This window comes from Scardinius erythrophthalmus (genome assembly GCF_964197995.2).
Source record: "Scardinius erythrophthalmus genome assembly, chromosome: 11".
NCBI classification, from domain to species: Eukaryota; Metazoa; Chordata; class Actinopteri; order Cypriniformes; family Leuciscidae; genus Scardinius; species Scardinius erythrophthalmus.
In genome coordinates this window covers 299296-316795 of record NC_138231.1, presented here as the reverse complement: position 1 = coordinate 316795, position 17500 = coordinate 299296, and the positions used below count along the sequence as shown (strand labels likewise).

At 42.8% G+C, this 17500-nt stretch overlaps 1 protein-coding gene across 3 annotated transcripts in view; it reads right to left on the bottom strand.

Annotated features, from left to right (window-relative positions):
- The window catches only part of plcb4b (phospholipase C, beta 4b), a 111379-nt gene that overhangs the window by 93749 nt on the left and 130 nt on the right, over positions 1–17500 (bottom strand). For all 3 annotated transcript variants that reach the window (XM_081379441.1, XM_081379443.1, XM_081379442.1), the window contains exons 2-3: positions 14231–14275; positions 3930–3981 (exon numbers count right to left, since the gene is read on the bottom strand). The gene's annotated coding sequence lies outside the window, so the exon portion shown is untranslated. The remainder of the gene's footprint in view (positions 1–3929; positions 3982–14230; positions 14276–17500) is intronic.

The window sequence follows — 17500 nt, the reverse complement described above, 5'->3', positions numbered from 1 at the left end:
CTAATAGCTCAGATTTTACCCCAATTCCAACAAGCGAGCCCCACAGACAAACTGTCTTATATTCTGGGAGAGAAAGAAGAGTGTGTTCTCCTGGCAGCGCAGTGTGTGTCTTCCTGCCATCATATGAGGGACAAGGGCTGAACCCTCTTCCCTTAAACTGCTCTCTGGACTTATATATTTATTTTTATTTATTTTTATTTTTTCATTGTGATATATTTATGCATAATATTGAAATATATTTTTAATTGTTTTATTTATTTTTTATTGTTAAATTTTATGTATCAACCTGTACGTATATGTTTGTATATGTCTATTGCTTTGGCAATATTGTGCTATTTTACACAGTCATGCCAATAAAGCTCATTTGAATTGAATTGAATTGAGAGACAGAGAGAGAGAGAGAGAGAGAGAGAGAGAGAGAGAGAGAGAGAGAGAGAGAGACAGAGAGAGAGAGAGAGTCGCTCAAACCACACCATCAGCCCAGATAATCAGACGTGAGGAAGATGAACGAGCGCATCAGGCTGCGGACGCTAATAATAGCATCAGGACCGTCCGCTGTTCCGGCCTGGGAACGAGACGCTCCATAATTCCCTGATATTTTCTCTGACCAAATATGTACCTCACAGGAAGGCAAATCACAGATTCTGTCCTGCAAAGAGCAGCAGATAAGGCAAGAGAACAGAAACAGTGTATTTTCCAGAGCCACAGAAATAGAACACTGCCTTTTACAGAAGGACAGAGGATCATGGGTAAATAACTGCTGAGGAGCTGTACTGATGATATAAGAGCATTTAATGCTCAAGGTCACGCTCAGGGTCACCTCAGGTCAACAGGTTAAGTGGTTCATTGACCCTCGTTCATCTGAATGGCCAGTGAAACCTTCCACCACGAACAAACAGCACATACAGATGTTGCTCGCAGCGACACACACACGCATCTCCATGGCAATGCTGTTCTCGGGATCACCAACCCTTAATAGGCCTGGTTCGGCCCGATGACTTACTGCAGATCCGTACGCCTGTATTTATAGAGCGGGATTCACTGGAGGCTCCGTCTTTATCACAACAACACGGTGCCTGTGCCATTTACCCATAAATCTCTGCGATCTTACCCATAAACCCCTGCAATCTTACCCATAAACCCCTGCGCTGCGGCCAGTGTCGTTCACCCATAAACTCCTGGGCTGTTACCCATAAACCCCTGCGCTGCAGCCGGTGTCATTTACCCATAAACCCCTGGGCTCTTACCCATAAACCCCTGCAATCTTACCCATAAAGCCCTGCGATGCGGCCGGTGTCGTTTACCCATAAACCCCTGCGCTGCGGCCGGTGTCGTTTACCCATAAACTACTGCAATCTTACCCATAAACCCCTGCACTGCGGATGGTGTCGTTTACCCATAAAACCCTGGGCTCTTACCCATAAACCCCTGCGCTGCAGCTGGTGTCATTTACCCATAAACCCCTGCGCTGCGGTGAGTGTCGTTTACCCATAAACCCCTGGGCTCTTACCCATAAACCCCTGTGCTGCGGCCGGTGTCATTTACCCATAAACCCCTGCGGTGCGGTGAGTGTCGTTTACCCATAAACCCCTGGGCTCTTACCCATAAACCCCTGCGCTGCGGCCGGTGTCGTTTACCCATAAACCCATATTCCGATAAATATCGATACTGAAATATCTGAACGGTACCAATATTAATTTCCCGAAGTATCGATACTAGCCGCGCTTTCACTTTCACTTCTCTCCAAAGGCGCGTTGACAAACACCACACGCGCACTCGTCTCATTCGCTCTGGTTAAATAGCAAAAGTGACGTGAATGGGGCCGATCACATCTGACGCGTTTTTGCAGTGAGAGGCGCCTATTTTCAACTGGTTTCCAGCGAGCGTTCTGCGCGCTGTTTGTGCGCCTCGCGGGCCTTCCGTTAGTGCTGAAAGCTAGTTGCTTGAACGCCCGGAGAGTGCGATGATGGAGGGTAAACTTGTGGTGCTCTCGCGGGGCACCAGGAGCTTAACGACTTCACGAACCGTAACTACCACAATGTTAACAGAAAGTAAATAAAGTTAATAAAAGGCTGATTTGATGTTTACTTGACTGACAGGACAGCGGTTTCAGTGGTTGCCTAGCAACATAAAAAACGCAGCGCACTGCTCGTTCTGTGTGATCTTAGAAATGTAATGTAAATTAACCTGTGCTTATTTAACTTTATTCAAGAATTATTATTTAATTCTGCAATTTGCCTTCATTAGCAAATATCATCAATTTGATTACACAGATATTAATTAAACTGAGCTAGACAATGACATCTCTGAATTCAATAATGAAATGCCTTTAACTGAAAATTGAATGTTTAATCTTATTATTATACATTACTGACACTCTCCTCCAATTTGATACTGTTAAGTGATTTGACACAATCTGTATTGTTAAAAGCACTATATAAATAAAGGTGATTTGACTTCATGTCAATCCAGTGAGCATTGTTTTCGCGTGTGATGCACGCACGTTTGCGTTTAAATCTGTTCATCAAATGTATTAACCAGCATTTATGCTTTTGAACAAGTGCACTACCTCAGGACATTTTTGTTCATGTAAAATATACCTCATTGTCATGTTCTAAACTTGTTATATTTAGCTTTAAATAAAAAAAATACCCCCTTAATATTGTGGCAGCTTTTTTCTCCGTGGTATCGAATATCGATATTTTTCAAGGTATCGTATCGAAGTTAGAAATTCTAGTATCGTGACAACACTAACCCATAAACCCCTGCGCTGTGGCTGGTGCCAATTACCCATAAACCCCTGCGCTGTGGCTGGTGCCAATTACCCATAAACCCCTGCGGTCACACAGACAGCCAGCTAACAGGGAACGTTCTCTCAAAGTTATGAACAAACGTTCTTCCAGGAACATTATTAGAGCGTGCGTTCAAAGTTATCTGGTCTTTAATAATCTTCTCAAAACATCAGCACAAAACATTATTTATACATCATTCATGGAGCGTTTTTTTACATTTCTAACCTTGTTTAAATGTTTCTACTTGTTTCAGAACATTCAAAGAACATTCAAAAGTAACGTTCACATAATGTTTGAAGAATGATGCAATGCCTTTACGTTCACATAACCAAGAAAAAATGTTTTAAATACAAAAAACTTGAAGAGAACGGCAGTCCGCCACACTGTCACATGACCTCGTTACATCACATGACTGGACCCTGTTCTCATCTCTGGCGTTCTCAGAAGCAGAAGTCGTCATAAACTTCTATAATTGGTGAACGGAGACCACAGCAAATATACGTTTTGTATTCACATTTGCTCCAATATCAAAAGAAAATATCCATGACAGCGTTCCTGTGGCTTTCCAAAAGAGGGAAACAAATATAAAGAGCTTGATTTCATTGGTCAGAAGAGAGAAAGCCAAATCAGCCGTCACTCCCTGTATTAGAAACACCTCGCTGATGATGGAAATATTAAAAACGTTGCTAGATTAGTGATGTCTAGAACTGTGAAACGCACTGTGAAAAGAGACTATAATAAAGCGTCAACTTGGTTATTACGTATTTTCAATCCAATTTTGTTATAAAACATTGTGTTGGTCACACAACGAGTCAAGGAGGAGAATCACTTCCGGTTCACTGATCACACTGTCAAGCGCACTGCATTGTGGGATACGGTAGGTTAAATGTTTCCTGCACATCTACGGATGCTGTGACACAGGCGTCCCCAACACACTGAGCCCTCGACACACACACACCATCACAAAACTGATTTATTCTCATTTATTCAACATTTTAAATTAAATATCCTCTTTTACGGCGCTGCCGTCTGATTGGCTGATCACCCACACTCCTGATGGAGACAGAAGACAGACCCAGCTAATGAAGTCTGACGAGCTCGTTACAGTCGGGTTTAATTAGTTAAACTCAGTCTTACCAGGCCGAGGCTGAAGAAGAGCAGGCAAACGGATGAGGACAGCGCTCACTTTCTGCAAAACAGGAACACACACACGGAGACAGAGTGAGAAACATCTGTGATCATGTCAGAAATAAAGATATTCTGCATTTTAAATTAGCATAATTTTGTGTAAGTTATCAAAAATAATTTGCTCAATCACACGGTTCCATGATGTTTGCTGTGACATGCTACAACATTCAGAGATAAAACTCATTAGCATATGCCCCACCCACACCTGTTCAGAGTGAGCTACACCAATCACAACAGAGCTCATTTACATAAAACAGACAGAGAGCAGTAAATAATGGCAAACTCTAAATATAAATATGAGCTATAATGTACGACAGGCTTTACAGTAAAACATTCAGGAGCCGAAGCCAATCGACTCCGTATTATCAATCTGTCCGAGATTAAAATAAAGTGTTATAAAACACGAATGATCCGGTTAAATCTCCTGATAAATCCTGTGTTCTGTTCGTTCAGCCTGGCAGATCAACACAACGAGTGACGCTTATTTTTAGACTTTAAGCGGGAGTTATTTCAGGTAACATCAGGCGAGGCGACAAATATTCTCTTGATTAAAGCATCCGATAATCCCAGAGCGTCGATCCGTTCATAAACCTCACCGGAAACATGGGCGCTTTCCCAGAAGATTCCAGAACAATATTGATCAGCGCTTGTATAAATCTATGTAAATAAAGCGATGCTGAGACCTTCATCATCTGTCAATCACGGGATACAAGATCATCAGCACTTCTGATCAGACGAATATATATCATATATTATATATTATACTAATTTATAATTATATCTAATAGCATTCTCACGAGAGAAACACAACTGGACTGACTGGAGACACACTTCCCGTATCAGAGGTCAAAGGTCGTGTGTCCAGTCTAACTCTACAGTATTTCAGCACTGATTGGTGGGATGTAGTCTAGCGAGACTGATGAAACACGGGCCGGCTGTGTGACGCTCTGATCCTTGGCTTTTGTCTTGCTCAGTCGGGGACATTTAATATTCAGCAATATTATTGATCTCCTGCACTGACTCCATTATATGAGAACTGAACTGAGCTGGACGATGACATCACGGTTTTCTCCAGAGCCGCTCTATAGATATATACAGTATAACTGAACTAAATTAATAACTTTTTTACAGCAGAAATGAACCATCACTGAACTTACTTAAGCTGGACTGTGACGCTATTTTCCTGTTATCTCTGTAAAGCTGCTCTGAAACACTGTGTGTTGTGAAAAGCGCTGTATAAATAAAGCTGACTTGACATAAAGCCTGAACACACACACAGACTGTGTTTCTATTAGGTGTAGTGTGTGTACTATTCACTCGCCTGATCTCCTGACGCTGGTCATGTGACCCGCCCGAGGCTGCTGGGATGCGATCACATGACCGGCGTCCTCGGCTGACACAGTAATAATAGCGTTCAGAAGTCACGTTCTGAGTTATAGCACAAAGGTGGAGGGTTTAATTGGCAGTGTGGATTGTGCCGTGACTGAGATTAGAAAGAGCAGGAATAGCTCAACTCTATTTATATCCGTCGTCCAGGAACCGCTCGCAGGAGCAGTGCATGATGGGAGATCTGAGGTCGGATCACACATTCATTAGTGTCATTAATGCCATAATCATTTGTTAACAAACAAGTATTCATTGTTTCTGCATTAAATTATTACAATGTTTAAATTAATACACTTTTATCTAACTGTGAGTTAGTATATGTACATTTCTGAAATACATAACTTAGTTTCCTCAGATAACAGATCACTGTAAACTGTAATGAAATGATGTGTACTGTGAAAAGCGCTATACAAATAAATGTGAATTTAATTAACAGTAAAAGTGTGACTGAAACTCTCCATTCCTCTCAACACTGATTCATCTGGAAATATTTAACATTAAATTTCTTAAGAAAATGTATCGGAACTAATGCTGTAAAATATACCTGGCCAGTTAATTACTGTAATAATACTATAATTATAATAATAACTGCCATTTATTTTCACACATTATAAAATTAGCATATAAACAATGCACCCAAGGCCGTTTCAAATGATACTTTTTCAATATAAATAAATGAACTAAATTAATAACTTTTCTACGGCAGAAATGAAACATCACTGAACTTACTGAAGCTGGACTGACGATATTTTCTTCTGGAAACAAACTCTGTTGCACTATTTTCCTGTTATCTCTGTAAAGCTGCTCTGAAACACTCTGTGTTGTAAAAAGCGCTGTATAAAAAAAGGCTAATGATATAATTATGTTTCTACTCCAATTCATTGTTGTGACAAACATTTAAACTGTGGGAGTCATAAAAACGTATTATTAAACACTGAAGGACAGATCTAGTAAATATAATGAACATGTAATCTAGTGCATGTGTGTCAGAAGCTCCTCTCTAGAGTTGTTCTTCTGTAGAGTTTGTTCACTGAAAGGCTTTTCTGGGGTAAATGTGACGTTACGTGACATCATTGTTCTCCTGCTGTTTTAGTGACGGGTGAAACACTGATTGATGGATTACATGAGACATGATTGATTTCAGGAAGTTGTTCTGAATCTTTCAATATTCCTTCTGATGTTCATTGATGTTTATTTGCTGCTGTAACTAGTAGTAAAGAGGAAGAGATGATCGGTTCATCCGTCACACACATTAAACACACACACACACACATTTACTAATGAAACACAGGATTTGAAACAGACTTTGCTTCATATCAAAAGTATCAGAGATTACTGTGATTATTGGATGGCAGGAGCTACAGATGTTTAGTGAAGTTTTCTTCTCACATCCACTGAAAACAGCACGGAATAAATCCATCATGGATAAGAATCAATATCAGCTCATTAAACCCAGCGTTTCTAATCTCAGAACGACAGCAGACGAACATGAACGTCTTCATCTCTCAGCTCGAGATGCAGGAGAATCAGTGAAAGTTAATGAACTGATGACAGTGCCCGTATCTGATGGTCACGTCGCAAAGATCGTGTGTACGAGTTGAACGCACATGAACACACATGAACGACCCCACAATGTTGTAAACGCGCGTGGGAAGCTCGGGAGTTTACGAGTCAGTGAGAAACACCACAATACTCACAGGTTAAGCAGTGATGTTATCAGGCTTTTCTACTTACAGCGCAGATGATAACCCGCACACAATATGTGGCATTGTAATATAACAATTTAATATGGAACGAGAAAGTTTGCAGTGGCTTCATAAATTAATTAAAAACTTAACACACCTGATGCACATTTCTCTGTTCTTCATTTTCTAGAGTTTAAAGCGCCACTATTGTGGATTTTTGAAAGTGACGGTTCATGTAGTGTGTAACCCAGCTCTGAGTGAATGAAAACATCCTGCAAAGGGTTAAATCTGGAAGTGCACCGTTTATAAAGTTATTGTCTTTCAAAAGAGTCGACTCTGAGTCACTGAAATTAATTGTTTTTCAAGCGAGTCATAAGCCGTTTCGTTGTGATGTAGAGACGAAACATTAGCATATTGCCCGCCCACTTATAGTGCGCGAGACACCAGGGAAAACTCGATCCTCAGACCTACAGCTGATCCTGTGGAGAGATCATGTCCAGGAGACGCTGTGCTCTATAATGTGAAGGTAAAGCCAGTGTTTTCACTGCCCAAGGACGAGCATGTGGAGAATCAGGGGTTAAAGTTCATCTTTACCACGGTATCACAGCAGTGTAATCCTAAACTCTTGCCGTGTTCCCTTTATTTCACTGACGACTGCTTCTCAAATCTCGGAGTTCAATGCAGGATTCACAGACCGCTTGCTCTTGGAAGATGGTGTTCAAAATACTTAGTTTTGAGTTGTATATTGTGTAGGTCACGTTATCACTGTCTTACTGAAATACTTCTGCTAATCAGTTGTGGGCCACGATTACCTGTAACTGTGTCTATTAATGCAGATCGTTTGTTGTTCTCACTAATAACGTTGAGGAAAGATTAAGCATGGAGCAAGATCTGTTTTACCAACGTTTACGTTACATCAGTCATTCACGCTAGAGCTCGGCTAACGGATGCACTGTTATTGATACATTTTTAAGTAGTTCATGAAATCATTACTACTAAACTGTAACGGGATATTTTGTTCCGGTGATGCTTGTTTATTTGTTAGTCTAGCCACGGTGTTAAATAAGGCCTTTTTTAGGGCCTTTTTATAACGTGACATACTGTCTTTCCACGCGATTCTAAAGACCTCTAAATTAGTTTGTTTCCATTAAATTACGGGTTTCTCTCTTTAGAACATGCGTAGTATTGTTGTACCATGGTGCTTCAATTTTCTCTCTGACCTTTTTTAATTTAACGGGTGCAACAATATCCAATGTTCTGGAGAGAATGGTGCTCATAGTGCTAGTTAATTCCTCTAGTTCATCTGTTAGTTTGGGTTCACTGAGCAGCTGAGACAGATCAGATAAACAATTTGAGAAATTATCTATGGTGGATGGGAGGATTGTTCTGCCTAATCGATAACGCGGCGCAGCATGATATATTACAGCAGTACGTAATATGTAAGTTACCATGTAATGGTCAGTAACATCATCACTTTGCGGTATAATATCTACATCGGTTGGATCGGTTCCATGTGATATAATTAAATCGAGTGTATGATTAAGACAATGAGTGGGACCAGTGACGTTTTGCTTGACCCCAAAGGAGTTTAATAAATCTGTAAACGCAGCCCCTAACGCATCATTTGGATTATCTACGTGTATGTTAAAATCTCCAACAATTAATGCTTTATCGACGTTGACCAATAGATCTGAGAGAAAATCTGCAAACTCTTTTAGGAAATCAGCGTAAGGCCCAGGCGGTCTATATACGGTAGCCAAGGCTAGAGATAATAGGGATGTTTTTCTAACATCTGAGAGCGTAACATTAGTACAAGTACTTCAAACGAAATAAACTTGTCACCTGTTTTCTGAGTAACATTGAGAATATCTCTATAGATTGTTGCAACACCGCCGCCACGACCATTCAGACGGGGCTCGTGCTTATAGGAGTATCCTGATGGAGTAGACTCATTTAGACCGAAATAATCATTTGGTTTAAGCCAGGTTTCAGTAAGGCAAAGTACATCGAAGCTATTATCTGTGACTATTTCATTTACAATAACTGCCTTAGGTGTGAGTGATCTAATGTTTAGAAGACCTAGCTTTAGAAATTGTTTTTGTTCACTAATAGCGAGATTTTCTGTTTCAATAACAATTAGATTTTTCCTAGATCCTGCAGTAGATTTATTTGATCTCACTAAACGAGGAATAGACACAGTTTCTATGCAATGTTCTACACTAGTATTTATATCAGTTAAATTGGTGCAGCAGAGACTATGATTTGGACTTTTGGTTACTAGTCAAACGGTATTTAACATTTTGGAGATGTTATCCGACAGAAGATCCGCTCCGAATCTGTTTGGGTGTAAGCCATCAGCACGGTATAGCCTAGGACGCTCCCAAAACAGATTCCAATTATTTACAAAGAGCAGTTTCTGCTCATTGCACCATGACATTAACCATTCATTTAGAGCGAATAATCTACTAAACTTTTCATGCCCTTGTCGGTACATGGGAAGCGGTCCAGACACAATGATTGTTATATCAGGCGAAGCTCTGCGTACCGTATCGATCAGATTCCTGAAGTCTTTCTTCAGAACCTCCGTCTGCCGCAGCCTGATGTCGGCCCCTCCCGCGTGCAACACGACGGCTCCGACACGCTCGTTATCGTTCAAGATCTCGGGTACCCGCGCAGCGATTTCAGAAACACGAGCACCAGGAAAGCAGTGAGTATGCACCTTACTTTTACCTAATGTAGCGTGTACGTGCCGAACGCTGGAATCGCCGATGATCACAGCATCGCGTTCCGTTTCGCGAAGAGGGGAGAAACGGTTCTGGGTGGAGATCTCGAAAACTGGGAAGGGCGGAGAGATTCTTGCTCTGATCCTGGCCCGCGTCTTCCGCTGCGGAACCATCCAGGGTTCGTGGTGGCGTGTTGGAGCCGGAGTGAACGAGACCATGGCTGATCGCGACCTCGGCGCTCGGAACCAATGCTGAGAAACGCACGGAGTAGACGAGGTCGGAGTCAGCGGGTTAGTAACGTTAATCACTGATTTGTGAGCATCGGCGCGTGATGTTTCAAGAGCTAACCGCCGGTCCCTCAGCTCGGCTTGTCTCACTAAAAGGTCGTGGATCTGTTTCTCTACAGCTTCCAGCTCAGACTGCACCGCGTGCAGCTCAAATGTGTCCTCACCTGCACCAAAAGGTAGACTACTTACATCTGATATATTCGCCATTTTAACAGATGGACAGTAAGTTAGCAACGACGCTACCAGTGATGCTATCAGTATTAACACTAATTTATGACTGAAGTCTTGGATATAATCCGTCTTTTTAGTGGTACGGGTGTAGAGTAGATGCACGATAGGTGAAAAAATGTTTGTTTGTAAGTGAGTGAGTGTGGAGAAGACGCGTTCAGCCGTGATCCACAGGAGCGTATTCTTGAACTATAAACTTTTATTTCAGTACTTCTGTGATCGTTTGAATATTTGTAACACCGAAATACCAATACTGTGTTGTTGAAAAGATTGTGAAAGTAAAGCTGTTTCATATTGACAACTGCTCTCTCAGCGACAGTGCAAACAGATTTGAATGTTCCAGTGTGAAGTTTTTGTCATTTAGGAATAAGATCGCGTGTGTGTTTGAATCGAGATCGAGATCGTATCTCTCTCTCTCTCTCTCAAAACGTATATGAGTAGCGCGAGTGCTTTCATTACTATTTTAATATTCATGAGGTGAGTGTGAGACGTCGCTATTAAAGGATCAGCTCCCTCCCAGCACTTCACCCACACATCGGCCCAGAACCTTTTTGGAACCGAAACTTAAGAATTTCGCACGGTTCCGGTATTTTTCAAAAAACACTACAGTTTTCAGTTTACAGTTTTCAGTTCCCAACCCTAGTCCTGATGGAGGTTCGGGTTCGCTGAGAAACACTGAGTCCTGCTCGAGTCGTTCTGATGGAGGTTCGGGTTCACTGAGAAACACTGAGTCCTGCTGGAGTCGTCCTGATGGAGGTTCACTGAGAAACACTGAGTCCTGCTGGAGTCGTCCTGATGGAGGTTCGGGTTCACTGAGAAACACTGAGTCCTGCTGGAGTCGTTCTGATGGAGGTTCGGGTTCACTGAGAAACACTGAGTCCTGCTCGAGCCATCCTGATGGAGGTTCACTGAGAAACACTGAGTCCTGCTGGAGTCATCCTGATGGAGGTTCGGGTTCACTGAGAAACACTGAGTCCTGCTGGAGTCGTCCTGATGGAGGTTCGGGTTCACTGAGAAACACTGAGTCCTGCTCGAGTCGTCCTGATGGAGGTTCACTGAGAAACACTGAGTCCTGCTGGAGTCGTCCTGATGGAGGTTCGGGTTCACTGAGAGACACTGAGTCCTGCTGGAGTCGTCCTGATGGAGGTTCGGGTTCACTGAGAGACACTGAGTCCTGCTGGAGTCGTCCTGATGGAGGTTCGGGTTCACTGAGAAACACTGAGTCCTGCTGGAGTCGTTCTGATGGAGGTTCGGGTTCACTGAGAGACACTGAGTCCTGCTGGAGTCGTCCTGATGGAGGTTCGGGTTCACTGAGAAACACTGAGTCCTGCTCGAGCCGTCCTGATGGAGGTTCGGGTTCACTGAGAAACACTGAGTCCTGCTCGAGCCGTCCTGATGGAGGTTCACTGAGAAACACTGAGTCCTGCTGGAGTCATCCTGATGGAGGTTCGGGTTCACTGAGAAACACTGAGTCCTGCTGGAGTCGTCCTGATGGAGGTTCGGGTTCACTGAGAAACACTGAGTCCTGCTCGAGTCGTCCTGATGGAGGTTCACTGAGAAACACTGAGTCCTGCTGGAGTCGTCCTGATGGAGGTTCACTGAGAAACACTGAGTCCTGCTGGAGTCGTTCTGATGGAGGTTCGGGTTCACTGAGAGACACTGAGTCCTGCTGGAGTCGTCCTGATGGAGGTTCGGGTTCACTGAGAAACACTGAGTCCTGCTCGAGCCGTCCTGATGGAGGTTCACTGAGAAACACTGAGTCCTGCTGGAGTCATCCTGATGGAGGTTCGGGTTCACTGAGAAACACTGAGTCCTGCTGGAGTCGTCCTGATGGAGGTTCGGGTTCACTGAGAAACACTGAGTCCTGCTCGAGTCGTCCTGATGGAGGTTCACTGAGAAACACTGAGTCCTGCTGGAGTCGTCCTGATGGAGGTTCACTGAGAGACACTGAGTCCTGCTCGAGTCGTCCTGATGGAGGTTCACTGAGAAACACTGAGTCCTGCTGGAGTTGTCCTGATGGAGGTTCGGGTTCACTGAGAAACACTGAGTCCTGCTGGAGTCGTCCTGATGGAGGTTCGGGTTCACTGAGAAACACTGAGTCCTGCTGGAGTCGTCCTGATGGAGGTTCGGGTTCACTGAGAAACACTGAGTCCTGCTGGAGTCGTCCTGATGGAGGTTCGGATTCACTGAGAAACACTGAGTCCTGCTCGAGTCGTCCTGATGGAGGTTCGGGTTCACTGAGAAACACTGAGTCCTGCTGGAGTCGTCCTGATGGAGGTTCACTGAGAAACACTGAGTCCTGCTGGAGTCGTCCTGATGGAGGTTCACTGAGAAACACTGAGTCCTGCTGGAGTCGTCCTGATGGAGGTTCACTGAGAAACACTGAGTCCTGCTGGAGTTGTCCTGATGGAGGTTCGGGTTCACTGAGAAACACTGAGTCCTGCTGGAGTCGTCCTGATGGAGGTTCGGGTTCACTGAGAAACACTGAGTCCTGCTGGAGTCGTCCTGATGGAGGTTCGGGTTCACTGAGAAACACTGAGTCCTGCTGGAGTCGTCCTGATGGAGGTTCGGGTTCACTGAGAAACACTGAGTCCTGCTCGAGTCGTCCTGATGGAGGTTCGGGTTCACTGAGAAACACTGAGTCCTGCTGGAGTCGTCCTGATGGAGGTTCGGATTCACTGAGAAACACTGAGTCCTGCTCGAGTCGTCCTGATGGAGGTTCGGGTTCACTGAGAAACACTGAGTCCTGCTGGAGTCGTCCTGATGGAGGTTCGGGTTCACTGAGAAACACTGAGTCCTGCTGGAGTCGTCCTGATGGAGGTTCGGGTTCACTGAGAAACACTGAGTCCTGCTTGAGTCATCCTGATGGAGGTTCGGGTTCACTGAGAGACACTGAGTCCTGCTTGAGTCATCCTGATGGAGGTTCGGGTTCACTGAGAAACACTGAGTCCTGCTGGAGTTGTCCTGATGGAGGTTCGGGTTCACTGAGAAACACTGAGTCCTGCTTGAGTCATCCTGATGGAGGTTCGGGTTCACTGAGAGACACTGAGTCCTGCTGGAGTTGTCCTGATGGAGGTTCGGGTTCACTGAGAAACACTGAGTCCTGCTGGAGTCGTCCTGATGGAGGTTCGGGTTCACTGAGAAACACTGAGTCCTGCTGGAGTCGTCCTGATGGAGGTTCGGGTTGAATGAGTTCCTCCAGTGTTTCGTCATCGGACTCGCGCTCGCATTGATATGGTCAAATCGACGTCATCGTTCGTTACTGTGTTTAGTTTACGGTGTAGAAAGCCTCAGGACAGCTGACGTTGTTATGGCAATGGGCGGTTTTGTTTTCGACGCGCTGTACATGGTAAACCAATCACAACAGACTGAGCCGTCTGGCCAATCAGAGCAGAGTAGCTCGCGGAAAGGCGGGATTTAGAGAGATTGATTCGTCTGACGAGTCGTTTGAGAATCATTGAAAATCTGGTGATGTGCAAATGTATATTATGAGAAAATTAAACAGTTTTTGGACTTTCGATGAATGTAAACCTGTTGTAGGAGACCCCACAACAACATCAGGAACCTTTAAAATAGCATAATAGGGGCCCTTTAAGAACCTCGCTGTGTTTCTGTGTAATGATGAGGAGAAAGAACACCGCCATCTCCCTCCGCATGAGCAACAACTGGCTTCAACATCACAGAACGAGCTCTGTGCGATGGGTTACACCTGTAGCTTGGACAGTTTAAGGGACATTCTTCAAATAGTTGAACCACGACCCTACCGGCTAAACCAACACACTACAGCAACACTGTGTCGCGTGTGTGTGTGTGTGTGTGTGTGTGAGTGTGAGTGTGAGTGTGTGTGTGTGTGTGTGTGTGTGTGTGTGTGTGTGTGTGTGTGTGTGTGTGTGTGTGTGTGTGAAAACACACGGAAGAGGGAAGAATCGAGCACAACTCACCAGCGGTAAGGAAAGTGATTTAAGGAGCGAGCGACATCTCGGTCCCTGTGAAGACAAACACACAGAGAGACCGATGAGACAGAAGCACAGGAGTGTGTGTGTGTGTGTGTGTGTGTGTGTGTGTGTGTGTGTGTGTGTGTGTGTGTGTGTGTGTGTGTGTGTGTGTGTGTGTGTGTCTGCAGAAAACAGTGCAATGAAAGCAAACGTCAACAACAACAGCCAGAAGCCTGTGACTCATTGTGTTTGCATCTGCCTAATTAAAAAATAATAGTGCATCTTTCTTTCCTACAGCACACACACACACCAGAACAACAACACGACACGGGAAAGATGCGGGAAAGCACATCATTCTCCCTCAACTGTTGAAACGGCCGACAGGAGCATCACCCCCCGATTACGGTTTATGACAGTGATCTGTAAATCTGCATTAATAACACCAATCTTTCATTCACCATAAATATATATATATATATATATATATATATATATATATATATATATATATATATATATATATATATATATATATATATATATATATATATATATATATATATATATATATATATATATATATATATATATATAAACACACATCAGTTCATCAACATGAGCATCGGTTTACAATACGCAAGCCTGACGCAAGCTCTTCGCGGTCACCACGAGTCTGATCAGTGTCAACGACCTGATGGCAATATTTCTGTGCAAAAGTGCAAAATTTCCTTTTAAAATGATTTGATCAATTCAGGACATATACCCATAAACCTATTTAGCTTTAATTCATTTTCAGTTCATTTAAATAACAGGCATTAGGCCCTATTTGGCACAACCGTCCGCAGTCTCCGTGAAAATGAACAGACTAAAAAAACTATTTGTTTTAATAAGAAAAAATTCTAAATAAAATCATAATTTTATGTTTGAAACCTTTCATATTTGATAATTATAGTTTTGGAGCTGTTGAGATGATGATGTCAGGAGGCACACCTGTAAACATGGCTCTTCTATGATGAATAATTACAGATCTCTGTGGTACAGTAGGCTGGGACACTTCCATGTCAGCTGGTGCAACCAATGTAAAACTTCTTGTATTAAAAATTCTATGTCAAACTTTCAAGCACAGACAAAAGCTAATGCAGGCATCCGAATATAATCATCCTGTTCAATTTGAGATGAGCTGCAAAAGTCAGGTGACGCAACTGCAATGAATGAAATAAAAAAATGTATATAGTGTTCCGTTAAAGTTTCTGTGCATTTAATGTTTTAAACATTTTGATGAATAAAATTCTCAACTGACTATATATAATATGAAAAATAGAGAAACACTTGTATTTAATTTTTTATATGTAATTGAAATGAAAAAGAAATCCATTATTCAGCATATTTCCTGTCATTATTAATATTGTCATGTGGTACAACCATGTAAATTCTTGATTTAAACCAACAAATAAAATGTCAAAGTGAATAAATGGCTGAAAACTAGATTGTGAATATTTAATGTATAGAATGCATTTACTGGAATACGTGAATACCGGATGCTAAAGATACTAAATACCCGGCCACTAGAATGCAATAATTATAAATTAATATGAACAAAATACACAACCATTAAATAATAATAATAATGTGTTAGACACTCTACGGGTTACTTTGCTAAGATTTCACAATAAAATTAGGAATGTTATTTAGGCTAACAATTGAAACACATTGTTCCTGCTCTAAATATGCATTACATCAATTTTGAAAAGACCTTTTTTGAAGCTTTATTTATCATTAACCCATATGGATAATTGTGGCTGAAAACAGTGTTTAGAGCCGGATCTGCTCACACACACACTAACCCTGCGCTGACGATCACATTGTAGAGAAGAAGTACGAGTGACTCAATCAACTATCACACAATAGCAACAACACAAGCTGACAGTTGAGTGCGCATGAGTCCTAATAACCCGAAAGCTGTCGGAATAACACGCGTACTAACCTGAAGAGAATCTCCACACACCGCAGGGTTACAGCCGGGGTTTCACTCGACGAGCCACAGATCTGAGCATACACACACTGTTCCTGCGCGAGGAAACCGTCAGGAGGAACACGGCTCACACACACACACCTCTGTTTATGACTGAACACACACACACACACACACACACACACACACACACACACACACACACACACACACGTGAACAGGTGTGACGCGCTCAGACTCTGACAGCAAACACACACACACACACGTCTTTAGGTCGAGTGTGCTTTACTTCACTGATGTTTTACAGAGAGAGATAGTGTTTGCAGTTTAAGCATCGGCCGGCTCCACAAACTAGTTTGTTTTCCAGTAAAAGTCAATAATTCCTCTTGTGGATCTGGATGGATTTTTACATCATTGGTAATATTTCTATATTATCTACAACATTTACATTTATAGGACGATGCAAGGCTATAATTATAAATGTCTAATTGTGTCTGTAAATCTCAAGTAAAGCACAAAAGCTTCTTTTTTTAGATTCTGCATCTTGATAGAGTATTTTGAAAACACAACCCATTCTCAAAAACAAAATTGCACTGATATCAGATGCATCTAGTTTTAGTGTCCCAGATATTAACATGTTTCTGAATAGGCCCTATCTGCTGTTACGAAATCTTGTGAATCGTTACAGACACTTTGTTCTTTTCTACAGTTGTTGGAGACAAAGCCTCTGAAAATGAATTCATGGACAAATAGGCAATGACTCTAACAGAAGTTAATTCCTGACACTGTTACTGAATCATACGTGCCAGATCTTATCTCACACTCACACACACACACACACACACACACACACACACACACAATGCTCTTGCGTTCTGCAGTAACGCACATCACACACACACACACACACACACACACACACACTTGACGGGCCTCGCATGCATTAGATCCCATAGATTTCATTCAGCAGGCATTACGTAATTCTCGGTATTAGTTGTGAGGATCCAGTGTGAACTGGTCTGAAGATAAACATTAGCACACACACACACACACACACACACACACACCATCAGCGCTGCATTAACAGTCACATGTCAATAAGCAACAGTTGCATCTCACCGTGTTCACATGACGGATGGTGTGTGTGAGAAACAGCTGCTTTCACACACAGATGATCTCGTGCACGGCGTTAGCCAGCTAGCCTGAGAGCTAACAGCAGTTCCCTTTGATTCTCCTCACACATTAAAACACACAAACACACGCGCGCGCCCTGCCCTACAGCTCAATAAAACGCGCACGAGCCG